The sequence below is a fragment of the Typopeltis vanoorti genome, chromosome 11, assembly GCF_054136105.1.
Source record: "Typopeltis vanoorti isolate ZY-2024b chromosome 11, IOZ_Tvanoo_1.0, whole genome shotgun sequence".
Lineage (NCBI taxonomy): Eukaryota > Metazoa > Arthropoda > Arachnida > Uropygi > Thelyphonidae > Typopeltis > Typopeltis vanoorti.
The window spans coordinates 19,426,040-19,441,621 of record NC_143559.1 but is presented as its reverse complement, the minus strand read 5'-3'; the positions used below and the strand labels follow the sequence as shown (position 1 = coordinate 19,441,621).

Here is a 15,582-nt window from a genome sequence, read left to right as displayed (position 1 = left end):
ACAAAGATTATTGAAGAAAAAATTAAAGAGTTTGAGAACAAGAACCAAACCTTGAAGATTCAGTGGCAAACCTTGAAGAAAACCCTGATTGATTCAGCTAAAGAGCCATGTGACAAGGTTGTCTACAAGGATAGAAAAATCAGAACTCCATGGTGGACACAAGAAGTTAAAGAGGCAGTGAAGGAAAAGAAGAAAGCATATCAAAAGTTCCTGGCAAATAAGTCAGCTTGTGCTCTTATAGAATACAGAATAATGTAAATAAGCTAAACACTGTGTAAAACTAGCTAAATTAAAACACTTGAACAACACTTGAAAATGAACAACGTAGTTAAGGATATAAATTAAATTATACTTTAATAAATCAGGATTGACCTTTAACAAAACCATGTTGACTCCTATATTCTGATCCACCTATACCACGTTGGCTACATTCTGATCCACCTATACCATGTACATTCTGATTGTTTAATATAAATTAAATTATACTTTAATAAATATTTTCCGATATTTCGGCAACGTCATGTTGCCATCTTCTAAAGGAACTTACAAAAAAAGGCACGTGCATGTAGGCACTACAAACACAGTAACTGGGAATGAAGAGATGAAGCTATTGTTCTCCTAAAAGTCCTGATGGTGCCCTCTAGCAGGCTAAGTAACTTGTCTTACTTTGACCTGTTTGGCCAAAGCAAGACAGTTACTGGTACCTGGTGTATACCAGGTCTCTTGCAGTTGTAAACTGTCTTACTTTGGCCAAACAGGCAGGACAGCGAATATCAGAATTTCTGAACACAAGGACTACATCCGGTTTCACAAGTACAGCCATGCAGACCATGCTCTGGATACACGCCACAGAATACGGTGGAAGAAAGCTACAGTAATACACCGTAGCAAATACAAATTCGAAAGACTATTTATGGAATCAGCCTCAGCCCTAAGAAATTCTCCAAACCTCAACAAATTTCATTGTATGCCACTGCCCCAAATTTGGGAGGCTTACATCAGCAAACCTTCAGCCCAACGGCCAAGAACACCTACTTAGCCCGCTAGAGGACACCATCAGGACTTTTAGGAGAACAATAGCTTCATCTCTTCATTCCCAGTTACTGTGATTTTAGTGCTACATGCACGTGCCTTTTTTTGTAAGTTCCTTTAGAAGATGTTGCCGAAATATCGGAAAATATTTATTAAAGTATAATTTAATTTATATCCTTACTTACGTTGTTCATTTCCTTAAGTGTTTTAATAAAGCATAACCAACGTATAAGCCTGTCTACGAGGAAAAAATTAGCTAAACAAAAGAAAATAAATATCAAGAATGTGGTAAGATATTCTGGAAGTTGTTTAAGAAGAGTACTGTAAAAGGAGTTAGATATGATAAAGGTGACATGAAAACAGGAGAAAAAGATATCCTTGAAGTATGGAGTAATTACTTTGAAAAACAGCTAAATGAAACAAGCAGTGATGATAGCACAGTGATAAAAAAAGACTGACCAGGCATGCAGTCAGGAATACATATCCATACTTGAAGTAGAAAAAGCTATCAAAGGCTTGAAATGTGGAAAGGCAGTAGGAGTAGATGATATTCGACCAGAAATGCTGAAGTATGGTGGTATAAAAGTCTTACAGTGGCTGCACTGCATAGTTCAGAAGGCCTGGACGAATTCCTGATGATTGGAGTAGAGCTCTAATAGTACCTGTATATAAAAAGGGAAATAAAACTGAACGTGAGAATTACAGAGGTATTTCCCTACTGTGTTCCGGGCAAGATTTATGCCAGTATACTTGAGAAATGGTTGAGAAGAATTGTGGAAGAAAAGCTTGGTGAAGAACAAGCTGGATTCAGACCAAATAGAGGCTCTCAAGATCAGATCTTGACTTTACGACAAATAGTCGAGAAAGCATGGGAATATAACAAAGATCTGTATTTAAGTTTTATCGATTTGGGAAAAGCATATGACAAGGTGCCAAGAGAGAAGCTATTCAATACGCTGCAGTTATATGGTGTCAATGGGGCATTATATCAAGCAATACTTAGTCTTTATTTGAGTTGTAAGTCAGCAGTTAAAATTGAAGGAAGTACAGGAAGATGGTTTGATGTTAAATCTAGTGTGAGACAAGGATGTACATTATCTCGTCTGCTATTCACTATCTATATGGATCACATTATGAAGGAAAGTGGTATTAAACATGATATCAGAATTGGAGATGTTAATGTCAGCTCTTTGCTTTATGTGGACGATGTTATACTTTTAAATAAATCCGCAATGAGTTTGCAAGATTCCCTGACTAAATTGAATAACTGTTGTAATAGATATGGTATGAAGGTCAGCAATATAAAGACAAAGACAATGAAAATAGGCAGAATCGTTGAAAATGTCAACTGTGTTTTGAATGGGGAACCTGTAGAACAAGTAAAACATTTCAGCTACTTAGGCACGATTTTTAGTGAAGATGGTAAATTAAATATGGAAATAGACAACAGAATCAGCAAAGCTGGTATGGTAGGATGTCAACTGAATAAATCCATATGGAATAAGAGAGAAATTAGTCGGAACACTAAATTAGCTGTATACAAGACAGTGTTCAAACCAGTTTTAACTTTTGGATCTGAGAGCTGGGTCAGAAGTAAAACACTTGACCAAAGACTAGAGACCGTAGATATGAGATTCCTGAGAAAGATTAGAGGCGTGAACAGATGGTATCAATGGCAATATCATATTAAAAACGAGGATATTAGGAAAGAACTTGGCATTGTCAGCATCCAGGAATGCGTTAGCAGAGCTAATCTCAGGTGGTATGGTCACTTGAACAGAATGGGCAAGGAAAGATTAGCAAAACAAGTGTTCTCTGCCAGGTTGGCAGGAAAACGACCCAGAGGAAGACCAAGATATAGGTGGATTGATATGGTACAAAGTGCCTTAGACGATAGAAATGTAAGATCTGATAATATTTGGAGTCTTGACAAGTAACAGACTGATTTGGAGGAAAATTGTAGATAGGAAGTTAGTAATGATGTAAATTTTTCATGTAGTACTATCATGTCCTGTACACCCCCTTGAGGGTATGTGTAAGGAATTTGATGATGATGATGACCTTTGTAAGCTTTTCATTAATTAGATGTGAGAGTATGCTTATTAGAACACACAAAAATATGAGATTTTAAGTGCCATCATAAGTCTTATGAAACAAGAGTAGGCCTACATGAAAAAGAATTAGACTTATCACACTACAAAAAATACTTTGCAGCCCATGCATATTTTTCACTTGACCTAATTTTCTATACGACTATTGGTGTTCCGACACCAATAGTCGAACATATTTTTACATGTAAAATGTCTGTAATTAAATTTAACCATAGCAAATCCTTTTACAGATTCTATGGTAAGTCTATTTCTTTCCTTGGTCCAATTAGCTTGTATTAATGAAAAGAGCCTGGCATTGTGACTTGGAATTGCAAACAGAAACTGAGCGATCTTCACAATTTCATTGTACTGTTCTTCACGCTTGCAGAATTCAATGTAGTCACACCATTTTTTATGATTTGACACTTCTTTTCCATCATATGAAGCGACAAATATTTCAAGCTGAAAAATTGGTCAAAACATTTGCTGTCATCAACTTGCACACCTCGCTCCATCAAGAAATGTATACATTCTTCTACACTTTCCCAGGAGAGTTCTTTAAGACTTAGCCACTTAAAACAGTGGCTTGATAAAATAATCACTTAATTTTCCTTTTGAACTCTACCCCCTATCCCACTTTAAATGCTTTTCTGTTTTTGCTTGTAGTTCCAAGTCTCTTATCCTATGCTGTGTGACCGAAATGTATGTACCAGGACTGCATACAATACATTCAGCCTCCCGTGGCTCACATCCAGGGCAAAAACATGGAAATTTTTCCCTATGATTATCATTGAAGGAGCACTTTCTTTTAGCTTTAGACATCCTCCAGATAATCTGAAATAAGTATAAGTATAATGATATAAAATTATATCGTAATGTTTAGGTAGGCCTACATAATGGTTATGTCATAACCTAAAATGTGGTATATATTTTAATTCTAATATAATTTGATAATTTAATATCTTACTTATTTGGTAAGGTCATTAATACTAATTAAGAATGAACAAAACTAAGGATGCATCTTGATTTCCACTTCAAACACCACCACTATCATAGCACTAAGCACGCAGTAACGCCATTAACGTGAGGCCAGTGCCAGCGAGAAAGAGCAAAAAGTTGGAAAAAAAACAAGTGCGGATATCTAAAAGTGCAATTCAATTCGATTATTGATTCAATTGTTCTATAATATAACCACCCTACCAACCTCCTGCATTCATGTTTCAGCAATGTTACCAACACAGGAGAAATGCCTGGGGAAAAAATCTAAAATGCTCCCACAGAAATGCGGACAAAACGGGGGAGGGGGGTCGAAAATGTATGCGGACAGATATTTTCATTATCAAAATGCAGACGTGTGCATAAATATTGACGTATAGTAAACCTACTTATGCAGCACCCAGGAATGGTCTCTTGTTTCATTCATTTTTCCCTCTATTCTATGAACAATCTCTTCCTCATTAATTTGGTAGTAATCCTAGATTAATGTGGAATTGTTATATATATATATATATATAAAACTTATATAACCCACCTTATATATCTTAATCACATTCTCTCTCCTCTTCTTTCTACCCACAAGACTGAAAATTGCATTTACTCAATCTTTCTGTTAGAACACTTTAAAAATATCAAAAAAAAAAATGTTCTAATAAAATAAAAGTGACACACTAATATTATTCAACCTAGAACCAGTTAAATTAGTTCAAATTTTGGCCCTAATGTTTCTCATAATGTTGAGCTTTGTCAGCTTCTCATCAATCATTCACTGTATGTCATGATTAGGTTAGCTTTTTCTTTGTGGAATGATTGTCACATCCAGTTTATCCTGGCACAACCATATTAAACATATAGCCTCCTCAGGCTCTAAAAAGTGTGGTGTTCTATTATATTCCATTCCAAACATTACTTCTCTTTCTCTCAACTCCTGACACTTTATAAGTCTCAGATCTGACCAACTTTGGAATGTTGTTCTCACATTTGGGGTAATGCACCCAAAACCTTCCTAAGAATTCTTGAGGATATATGAGGGCGGTCTGAAAAGTTCTTGGCCTAAGAATGAAAAAACAAATTTATAATTTCAAAATTATTTTTATTTTTCAAAACATAATCTCCCTTAAGACTTTTATTCCAGTGATGCTGCATAGCCATTATACCATCCCTGTAGTGGTTTTCAGTAAGATTTGCAAAAACCCCTCTACCGCTGTAACCAACCTCTTAATTCGAAGAAAAACGCTGACCAGCGAGGAAGAGTTTTAATTTCGGGAAAAGACAGAAGTCAGAGGGAGCCAAATCTGGGTAATAGGGTGGATGTTCCAACACTTCATAGTGCAGATCCCTTAATTTTCCCATTGCCAAAACACCTTTGTGGGTAGGTGCATTGTCCTGATGAAAGATGATTTTTTTCTTCTGCAAACCGGGTCTTTTCTCACAAATTTTTTCATCTAATCTGGTTAACAGCAGTGATGTAGCTAGAGCTTTTGCAACCCGGGACTGTCCCTGAGTTTGCCGCCCCTCTCAATACACACCAAATATACTACAAAAAATCAAAACGACGTATAGGGAAATAAATTAAAACAGTATGTTTCTTTTTGAAGTAAAACTTTAATTTCAACATTCTAAAATGTTATATTTCTTGCTTTTTTGTTAGCAAAATCATCAATGACATTGGCGAAGTCTATTTCATAGTAATGTAGGTAATTCTTAAGTTTTATGTTAGAAAAACTCCTCTCACAACTAGCAGCACTTACAGCAATTGTGAGGAAAATTCACAGTAGTATTACAATATTTGGAAATGAGTTCTCGAGACTGTATTTTAGAATTAACTGTAAAAGTTCAAAAAGGTTCAAAGTGCCGCCCGAGGCGGAATGCCCCCTTCGCCCCCTTCTAGCTACACCACTGGTTAAAAGATCAGAATAATATTCTCCGGTTATTGTTTTATCCTTTTCAAGATAATTAATAAACAAAATGCCTTTATCATCCCAAAACACTGATGCCATGACCTTTCCTGCTGATGGAACCAACTTTGTCTTCTTTGGTGCTGAACAACTAGCTTCTGTCCACTGTTTTGACTGCTGTTTGGATTCTGGTGTTTAATGATGAATCCAAGTCTCATCCAAAGTAATAAATTGATGCACAAAATCAGTTTTAGTCTTGTTGAAACGCTCCAAGCACTGTTCAGAGATTTTCATGCGAGTGCATTTTTGATCTGCTGTGAGAAAGTGCAGCACCCGTCTTGTGCAAAGCTTTTTCATTTGCAATTCTTCATGCAAAATATATCCTACACGTTCTTTTGAAATGCCAATAGTCTCATCAATTTCACGCACTTTGACTCTCCGGTCATCCCATACCATATCATGCACTTGATCAATGATTTCTGGTGTTATTACACTTTTTGAACATCCTTCACGTGGATAATCTTTAAGGCTGGTACGGCCAAGTTTAAACTCGGCAACCCATTTCTTAATTGTCAAAAATGAAGGAGAAGAGTGCTCATAAACTTTTATGAACTTCGAATGAATTTCTTTTGGCGTTAAATCTTCTTTCACAAAGAATTTTATACCCGCATGATACTCAATTTTATCCATTTCAAGGGATACAGACAACACTTTTGCTTCAGAGAGCTGTGTAAAACAAACTACTTGATATAGAATGACTTGCAATTTCACATGGATACTTATGACAGATGTACCAACTTACCAACTTGGAAAAAAAAAAAAAATCTTGCCGATAGTGTTGCCGTCTATGGTCGAGAACTTTTCAGACCATCCTCATACAGAAGAGGATGATCTGACTAATAGGTGACTTCCCCCCCACACACACACAGAGGCTCCCTTCAGTCACTTTCCCATACGTGTGCTGTTTCTGCACTCTGCCTTTTCTATAGGTACTTACATGCACTTCACTGCATGTAAGTACCTATAGAAAACTGCATTGCACTTCTGAATTGCCCACTGCCATTCTTCCACTCTCTTGTAACCATGTAAGAACTAGGGCAACCACTGAACAACACCCATATGCTGTCCAACTCCAAATATACTGAACAAACTTCTCATCATCCTCCTTCATTACTCCACCTCTATTCTTTAGAACAATTCCCCCATACTGTTTTTTTCCACCGAACACAACTTCCAACTCTTTAAAAACTGTACAAAAAAAAAAAAAAACTCTACTCTTTAAACTCTACAAAAGTAATAATAATAATTACTTTTGTGAATGAACTTCATCATCATCCAGAGGATTTGGATCCTTCAGAGGAATTAATCTATAGTCAGTTGTTATTTATATAAAACTTGAATAAGTATGTAATGATGGTAGGGCAGGGAGTGCTACACGCCAAGTTTAACATATGAATATGAGAGAAGGGTTTGAAAATTTTTTTATTATTCATTTTTTATTAATTTTTTTATTATTAGTTTATTATTAAATTTTTAATCTGTTTATTCTCTTTCTCTCTTTATAAGTGACTTGCCCAGTAACAGTCCTAATGTACTATAGGTTTACAATCTTTCATGGGTGAAAGGGTGTAAACCTATAGTACATTAGTGCTGTTGGTAGGTTAAGAGATATGTGTTTTATTAAAATTTTAATTTCATTAAAGTACATCTAATCAGAATGCCACCAAAAGTGTATGAATTACACAAACATTTTATAAGGTATAAGATCTCAGGGTTTTTGGATTATAAACTTGTAATCCAGAAATCAAGAAAACTTGTAATCAAGTGTGTCAAAAGTTTTGGTGAGGTCAAGAAGTTGAGAATAGCAAATTCATTTTTATCACAATCTTTGTTTAGTGTGTTTGGTATGTCCTTTGATAATATGATTGTGCTTTCCGTTTTCTGGAAAAAACCAAACTGCTTTTTTATGAGATGATGTTATTTCTGTAAGCAGTTTTGCAGTTTTCTATGTATTATCAGAGATGACAGGCAAATTAGCTATAAGTCTGAAGTTCTGAATGTCATTTCTTTTGTCCTGTTTGTTTTTGTTCATGTTCACAAGTTTCAAAAGTACAGGATTTGGTAGTTCAAAATGGACAGATATCAAATGGCCCATATTTTTTGGACAGATATCAAAGAGTGGTTTATGGAGCAACTGAGTCCAGGTGAGGGCAAGTGACTAATGGTGTACCTCAGGGCTTGGTACTTGCTCCTCTGTTGTTTAATTTGTACATTAATGACATTGTAAATAATCTGACAGAAACATCTGCTTATTTGCTGATAATGCAAAATTGGGAAGAGCGATAGTCAATGAGGGTGATGTAGATTATCTTGCAGGATGACTTGAATATGCTGGCAGTACAGACAAAGGTAAATGGCTATCAGTTTAGTGTGGCTAAATATAAGGTGATGCACTTTGGATGGATGCTGTGTATTATATTAATGGAAGTGAACTGCAAGAAGCTGACGAGGCAAGAGTTAAGGGTTATTGTGGACAAAGAACTGAAGTTTAGAAGGCATATTACAAAAGTGGCCAAAACAGCACATCAACATGGCTGTTGAAGACCACACTGACAGGCAAGGATCACGAAGTACTTTATATGGAATCTATTGTTATGGAATAATGGTTAGTGTCAATGTAGGATCTCCCACAATAAATCTTCTGACTCCATGGAAGCACTATAATATTAATGATAATAAATATTCATTAAACAACAAATTACACACTAACCGCAGTAATTAACTATGAAAGTACAGATATTTCGTACTGAAAATAACAGTACATCATTAGTGAGTAGAAACAAGCAAATCAAAGAAACAGGAAACAAGATAAATACAGCAGTCGGTAGTTTACCCATTAAAAACTGTTTCTGCATGCTAGAAATTAATATTAATAAATAATTAATTTATTAAAATCTATTTTTGATGGTTACGGAATAAGAATCTTCCAAATCTCTATAAGGCATTAATAAGGCCACATCTAGACTACTGCACACAGTTCTGGTCACCTGGATTCCTTAGTGATGAACAAGTGGTGGAGAGGATCCAGAAGTGAGTGACAAAGATTGTTGAAGGTCTGTCAAATGTTTCCTATGAGAATAGATTGAAGGTCTGTGGTTCCAAAAACTAGTTGATAGACATAAGAGAGAATATGATAGAGAATAGGATATATTATTATTATTATCCAGGCCTCCATAGAGGCCTGGATGTAGTGGTAGGATAAAGTTTATCATACCACTCCTTGAACCAATTGACCGTTCCCGCTCCAAACACTCTCTCGGGCAATGCATTCCAAGGTTCAACCACCCTCCATGCAAAGAAAACCACTCCTCACCCTCTTGCGCACAGCCTCATATCGTAACTTCAAGGGATGGCCCTTTGTCATCGCTCCTTCCAGCTGTTCCACCAAGTGAAAGAACTCTCCAATGTCTACCTTATAACTGCCTCTCAACAGTTTAAAAGTTTCAATCATATCACCTCTCCTTCTTCTATCCACCAAACTCTGCAGTCCACATTCCCTCAGTCGATCCTCATAACTCATATTGTACAATCCAGAAACCATCTTTGTTATCTGCCTTTGTACCCTTTCTACAGTCAATTTATCGCCTTCAAATCCTGGGGACCAAATCTGAGAACAATAGTCTAAGTGTGGTCGGATCAGAGTCTTATACAATGGAATGTGCTGCAACTTAAATATCAGCTTATTATGTGGCACACTGTCAAACACCTTTGCAAAATCCAAAAAAAATGGCAGTATATGTCTTTCCCTCATCAACTGCTCTTGTCACTATATTATAAAAGGCAATCATATTACTATAGCAAGAACGCCCCTTAACAAATCCATGTTGATTCTCACAGATAACATTACCCTCATCTGCCAAACGCTGTATATAGTCCCTCACTAATTTCTCCAAGGCCTTCAACTATTGATGACACACAAACAGGCCTATAATTAGACACTTCCAGTCTGCTACCGCCTTTATGCAGCGGCACTATCTTACTTTCCTTCCATTCCCTGGGTACCTTTTCCACAGCCAAACTTTTATGGAAAAGCTAGGTCAACGGAGCTGTCAGTTCTTTAGCACATTCTCTCAAAACCACGGTGAAATACCATCCAGTCCAACAGTTTTACTGGTATCCAGAGTACTCAGTGTTTGGAACACACTCTCCTCTTGCACCTCTAAACCCTGAATCTATCCTATCCCTGTAGTATTAAAACCTCCTCCTCCAGGATGAAATACTCCAATAAAGTGCTCAATGAACAACTCCACTATGTCCTCTGCATCAGTCACTCTATTCCGATTTTTATCCCACAATAGCATTCTTCCACAATCGTTTCTCCTACTTGTGGCCTACTTGCCACACAGCTAAAAAAATTCTCTTGGATTTTCTTTGGATCTTAGTGCCAATCTCTTCTCATATTCCAGTTTTGCCTTCCTGATCATTCTGGTCACTCGCCTGGCCTGCGTCTTATATTCTTCATGTATCTGTCCTCCACCCCTCTCCTTAAATCTCTTCCATAATCTGTTTTTCAACTGCAGTTCCAGTTTGATATCATTTGTCATCCACTTTACACCAAACTGTGTCTGCTTCATCTTCTTCTTCTTCTACTACGTGTTATTCCCGCTTCCCATGCAGGATCTGCGTGTTACTTTAGATGCGACTTCTTGTTAGTACTACTCCCAACCGACCCATCGCCTGGTCTGCCGCTGGGGGGGGGGATATATTTTTAATTGTAGAGGCATATGTTCATGGGGCCGGTTTGCCTGTTTGCGGGATGAAAAAACGCCAGATAAACTGGCGGAAAAAAACCCTACTGACCGCGCCCAAGACCGGCTAACTTGGCTATGCCTGAGGAAGATCCTCAAATTCCTCACGTCTACAATGGGAATCGAACCTGGGACACTCCTTCCCCAGGCATATGGTTGCGAAGCGCAAAGCCACAAGGCTAACCGGGCGGTAAATTGTGTCTGCTTCATCACCCGTGGAATATAGCTTACTATTGCTGCTAACAAATATTCTTTCACAATTTCCCAAGCACTAATGATATCCTGGCCTTACAATTCTGCCCTCCATGGAACTGCCCTTAGTTGATACCTAAGACTATTATAATCACCTTTCTTATAATTCCACATACGTTCCTTTTACTTTGATACACCTGCATGTCTGTTCATCTTCCAAGTCAAAACCACATGGTCACTCTCTCCAACTGGTGGAAGAGATGTCATGTCACTTATTTTTTTTATCAGCTTTTCTGATGCTATGACCAAATCCAAAACTCTTGAACCTCTTGTTCCCTCTATTATATGTTGCCTAAGACATTTGTCCCTCAAGAATTCTAGAAATCTCATCTCATCTCATCTTCTTTATACCCTCTTTTACCTTGCGGTGTCGAGGGTCCATTGATCATCGGACCTCAATCTGTTTACAGGATAAGGTGGTCAGCCCTATGCCCCGGTATATCCTATGGCCTGTAGCGTTAAGTTCTCAAGGCCAGTTTGCCTGCTTTGCGGGATGAAAAATCCCAGAATAAACTGAGGAAAAAATCCTGCTGTCCATGCCCAAGACTGGCTAACTTGGCTATGGCTGAGGAAGATCCTTCAGCTCCTCACGTCACCAATGGGAATCGAACCTAGGACACTCCTGAATTCTAGAAATTCCATTCCCTTCTTACTACATGTATTTTCCTCTTTCCAGCTTAAACTGCTGTAGTTAAAATCTCTCAAAATAATCATTCTTCTTGCACTTGCCAAGCTCAACTGCCTAAACATCTCCTGCTCCCCACCCTCTGTACATTTTCTATCATCCCTCCAGGCAAATACACCTATGGCATCCTATCTTGCACACCAGAGATCATTGAGTCTCCATACATCACACCTCTAACCACTCTATTCCTTGATTGCTCACCTGCATCCCTCTCTCTCTCTCTCTCTCCTCTAACCCTTTCTCTCTGTGTTCCCCTACTTACCTGCTGTCCTCGGATCACTGTGTCCCTGGTTCCAACACTCCCTCGCATTCTTCTCATTTCCTCTCTCTGACTGTTTCCATTCTCCCCTCCTCTATCATTCCCATAACTCTCTCTCACTCCAACTCTTCTACTGTTTCCATTCTCTTCTCTTTTATCATTCCCATAGGTCTCTCTCATTCCCTCTCCTCTACTGCTCCTATTCTCTCCTCTTCTAGCATTCCCATACTTCTCTCCTACTGTTTCCATTCTCTCCTCTTCTAGCAATCCCATACCTCTCTCTCATTCCCTCTCTCCTACTGTTTCCATTCTCTCCTCTTCTATCATTCCCAAAATTCTCTCCTCTTCTATCATTTCCAAAACTCTCTCTCCCCCCCTACTCTGATTCGCCTTGCATTTATCTCTTCTATTCTCATCTTTCATACTTCTCATCATTCACAAGACATTCCATCTCCTCTTTCAGCTTATCTCTCTCTCTCTCTCTTCTCTCTCTCTCTGCAAGTCAGTCACTCTTAATCGAAATTCATTCTCCCAAACAAAACCATCTCCAAAACTTTCACAGTCACTCACACCTTCCACACTATCGACTATTATTTTCTCATTCATATTTTTTTCTTCATTCTCTCCTATCACACTACTTGTCTTCCGATATTCATTTCCCATTCCTGGAGCAATAGATCAGTTATCGATATATCTAATTCATTTATTTCCTCCCACTGCTTGCATTTCGTGCACATATGCACTCCCCCCTCTCTTACCAGCCACATATCCAACTCCTGAGATGCATACATGCCGCAAGCACTGCATGTCACAAAGTCCCTTATTATATTACTCATAATAGAGTTCTTAAATGACGGAGGACTTGGTGACACGCCATTTGTGATTGCAGTTGAATCCACCATCATTCCTTACTGCTGAGGAACTACTAAAGTAATCGTTAATTATATATAAATGCTACATAAACACTGTATTATATATATATATATATATATAAAAACAAAACTCAAAAATAACACAATATGTATCAACAAAACCCTAAAGCAGCACCACTAAACAACACATGTGTTACTGAGAAAAAAATGGAGCATAATTCACAAAAGAATTCACATTATACACCTTTTATAAAACACTTTTTTTTAACAACTGCTCATATATGATAGAAGCATATAAGTTTATAAAGGGATTTTATATGATTGATACTGATGACTTTTTTCTGTACAGTGCAGGAAGGGAGAGAATGACAGGTCATTCTTGGAAATTGTGTAAGAGTGTGGTTAACAAAGGTGTTAGGACTAGATTTTTTGCTTGGAGGGTGGTGAATGTGTGGAATGCATTGTCAGAGGTGAGTGCATCATCTGTGAATGAGTTTAAGGAGAGGTATGAGAGGTATTATTATTATTATTATTATTATTTCGGGCTACTCCAGGGAGTCCTTAGACTCATCGAGGGAGGCCCTAAACATCATGTCCACACAACTATTCGACATTCTCACAGTATCTATCATACCTTACCTTGAACTCGCTCACTGTCATAGCACCCACAACAGACTCTGGCAGCTTATTCCACTCATTTACCACTCTAAAAGTAAAGAACCCAGCTCTAACACCCTTGCTAACCACACTCTTGCCCAGCTTCCATAGGTGTCCCCTAGTTCTCCCGCCACCAGTCCTGATCTCAAAAATATCCTCTGAATTAATCCTATAGAATCCTTTTAGCAATTTCAATCATATCTCCCCTTTTCCGCATATCAACTAGTTTCTGCAACCCACAAATCTTCAACCTGTATTGTGTGAATAATGGTTAGTGTGTCAACGTAGGATCTCCCATAATAAATCTTCTGACTCCATGGAAGCACTATAATAATAATAAATATTCATTAAACAACAAATTACACAATAACCATAGTAATTAACTTTAATGGAATGAAAGTACAGATATTTCATACTGAAAATAATAGTACATCATCAGTGCATAGAAACAAGCAAATCAAAGAAACGGGAATACAAGGTAAATACAGAAGTCAGGTTTAACAATTAAAAACTGTTTCTGCATGCTAGAAATTAATATTAATAAATAATTAAGTAATTAAAAACTATTTTTGATGGTTACACAAAATAAGAATCTCCCCATACTTTTGGGAGAGAGAGAGAGAATCGTTATGATTCAGATTTGGCCAATATAAATAGGCTTCGCAACTTTTTTTGAACAGGCATTCATATTAACCTGCTTCTATGGAGAAGACGAACTTCATCCCACTGGATACTGTGTTTAGTGTCAATGCTATGTTGTGCCAGACCAGACTTTTGAGGTTTCATGTATTCAATATTATAGTGATGTTCATTAATTCTTTTTTCCACGGAACAGCCTGCCTACCCCAAAATAGTTTTTAATTAATTATTTATTTATTAATATTAATTTCTAGCATGTGGCAACAGTTTTTAACTGCTGCTGTATGTACATTGTATTGCCATTTCTTTGATTTGCTTGTTTCTACACACTGATGATGTACTGTTATTTTCAGTAGGAAATATCTGTATTTTCATTTCATCAAAGTTAATTACTGTAGTTATCGTATAATTTGTTATTTATAGTCATTGGTAGAGCCTCTGCTACTAATAGCTTAAGCAAGTTTGAGCACGGTTAGTAGTTGGACGGGGATCAATCGTTCGATGCTGTTGGCACACTCTCCCTCGATGAGTCTTTGGACTCCCTGGAGGTGTCACATAATAATAATTAGCATCAATTGAAAAAAAAAAAAATGCCACAGGTACCTTTAAAGATTAAATAAATATTCATTGTTTATTTTATGCAAAATACTTGGTGTAAAATAATTCAACTAAATCAGCTAATGCCTTTTATTTCCTTATAGGAAGTAACTTTTGGAGAGTGAGTAGACAATTCAACCTCCACTGGTAGCCAATCAGATATAGCTGGCCCAAGACTATCACTAATGTTAACATGCATCCAGTGAAGGGATGGCTAACAAGTGCTGACATCTTGAGGCCCCAGAACTTAGCATAATATTTTTTTAATATCTGAAATATTGTGGGTTTTAATATCTGAAATATTGTGGGTTCAATTTTCTTGAGTTTATGGGATGAAAAAACCTGAGTTCCTGGGAGAAAAAACCTGCTTGACCATACCAGAGATTGACTAACACAAGAACCGGTTGAAGAAAGGCTTAGAAAAAGTTCCTCTAGTCAGCAACTAGAATCAAATCTAGGTTCTTCAGGCAGCCAAGCACTGAGGAGTATAAATCCATTCCACTGTGCTATGCAGGCTTGTGTAAAATAATTATGGATATTTATTTCCTTTGAAACTAAAATGTTTTAAAGAAAATAAATACCTGAACTTTTTTGGAGATCTGAGAATCAAAATAGGGCAAAGTGAACACAGATCTCTCTTGTGAAAAATAAGAAAGACAAAACTGCATTTGGCAACACTGAAGTTCAAAAAGTTATACTCACTACAATGAAGAAATGATCCGAGTGTAAGTTATTGGTTATAGAAGGTCCTGAAGCTTTGAATTACTGCACTACAAGCTGTGTCAAAAGAAGAAGAA

The 15,582-nt window shown here is 37.2% G+C and overlaps 1 protein-coding gene across 3 annotated transcripts in view; it reads right to left on the bottom strand.

Moving 5' to 3' along the window:
* LOC150101351 (methionine synthase-like) overlaps positions 1-15,582 on the bottom strand; it is an 815,136-nt gene that overhangs the window by 564,182 nt on the left and 235,372 nt on the right. The window lies entirely within an intron of this gene.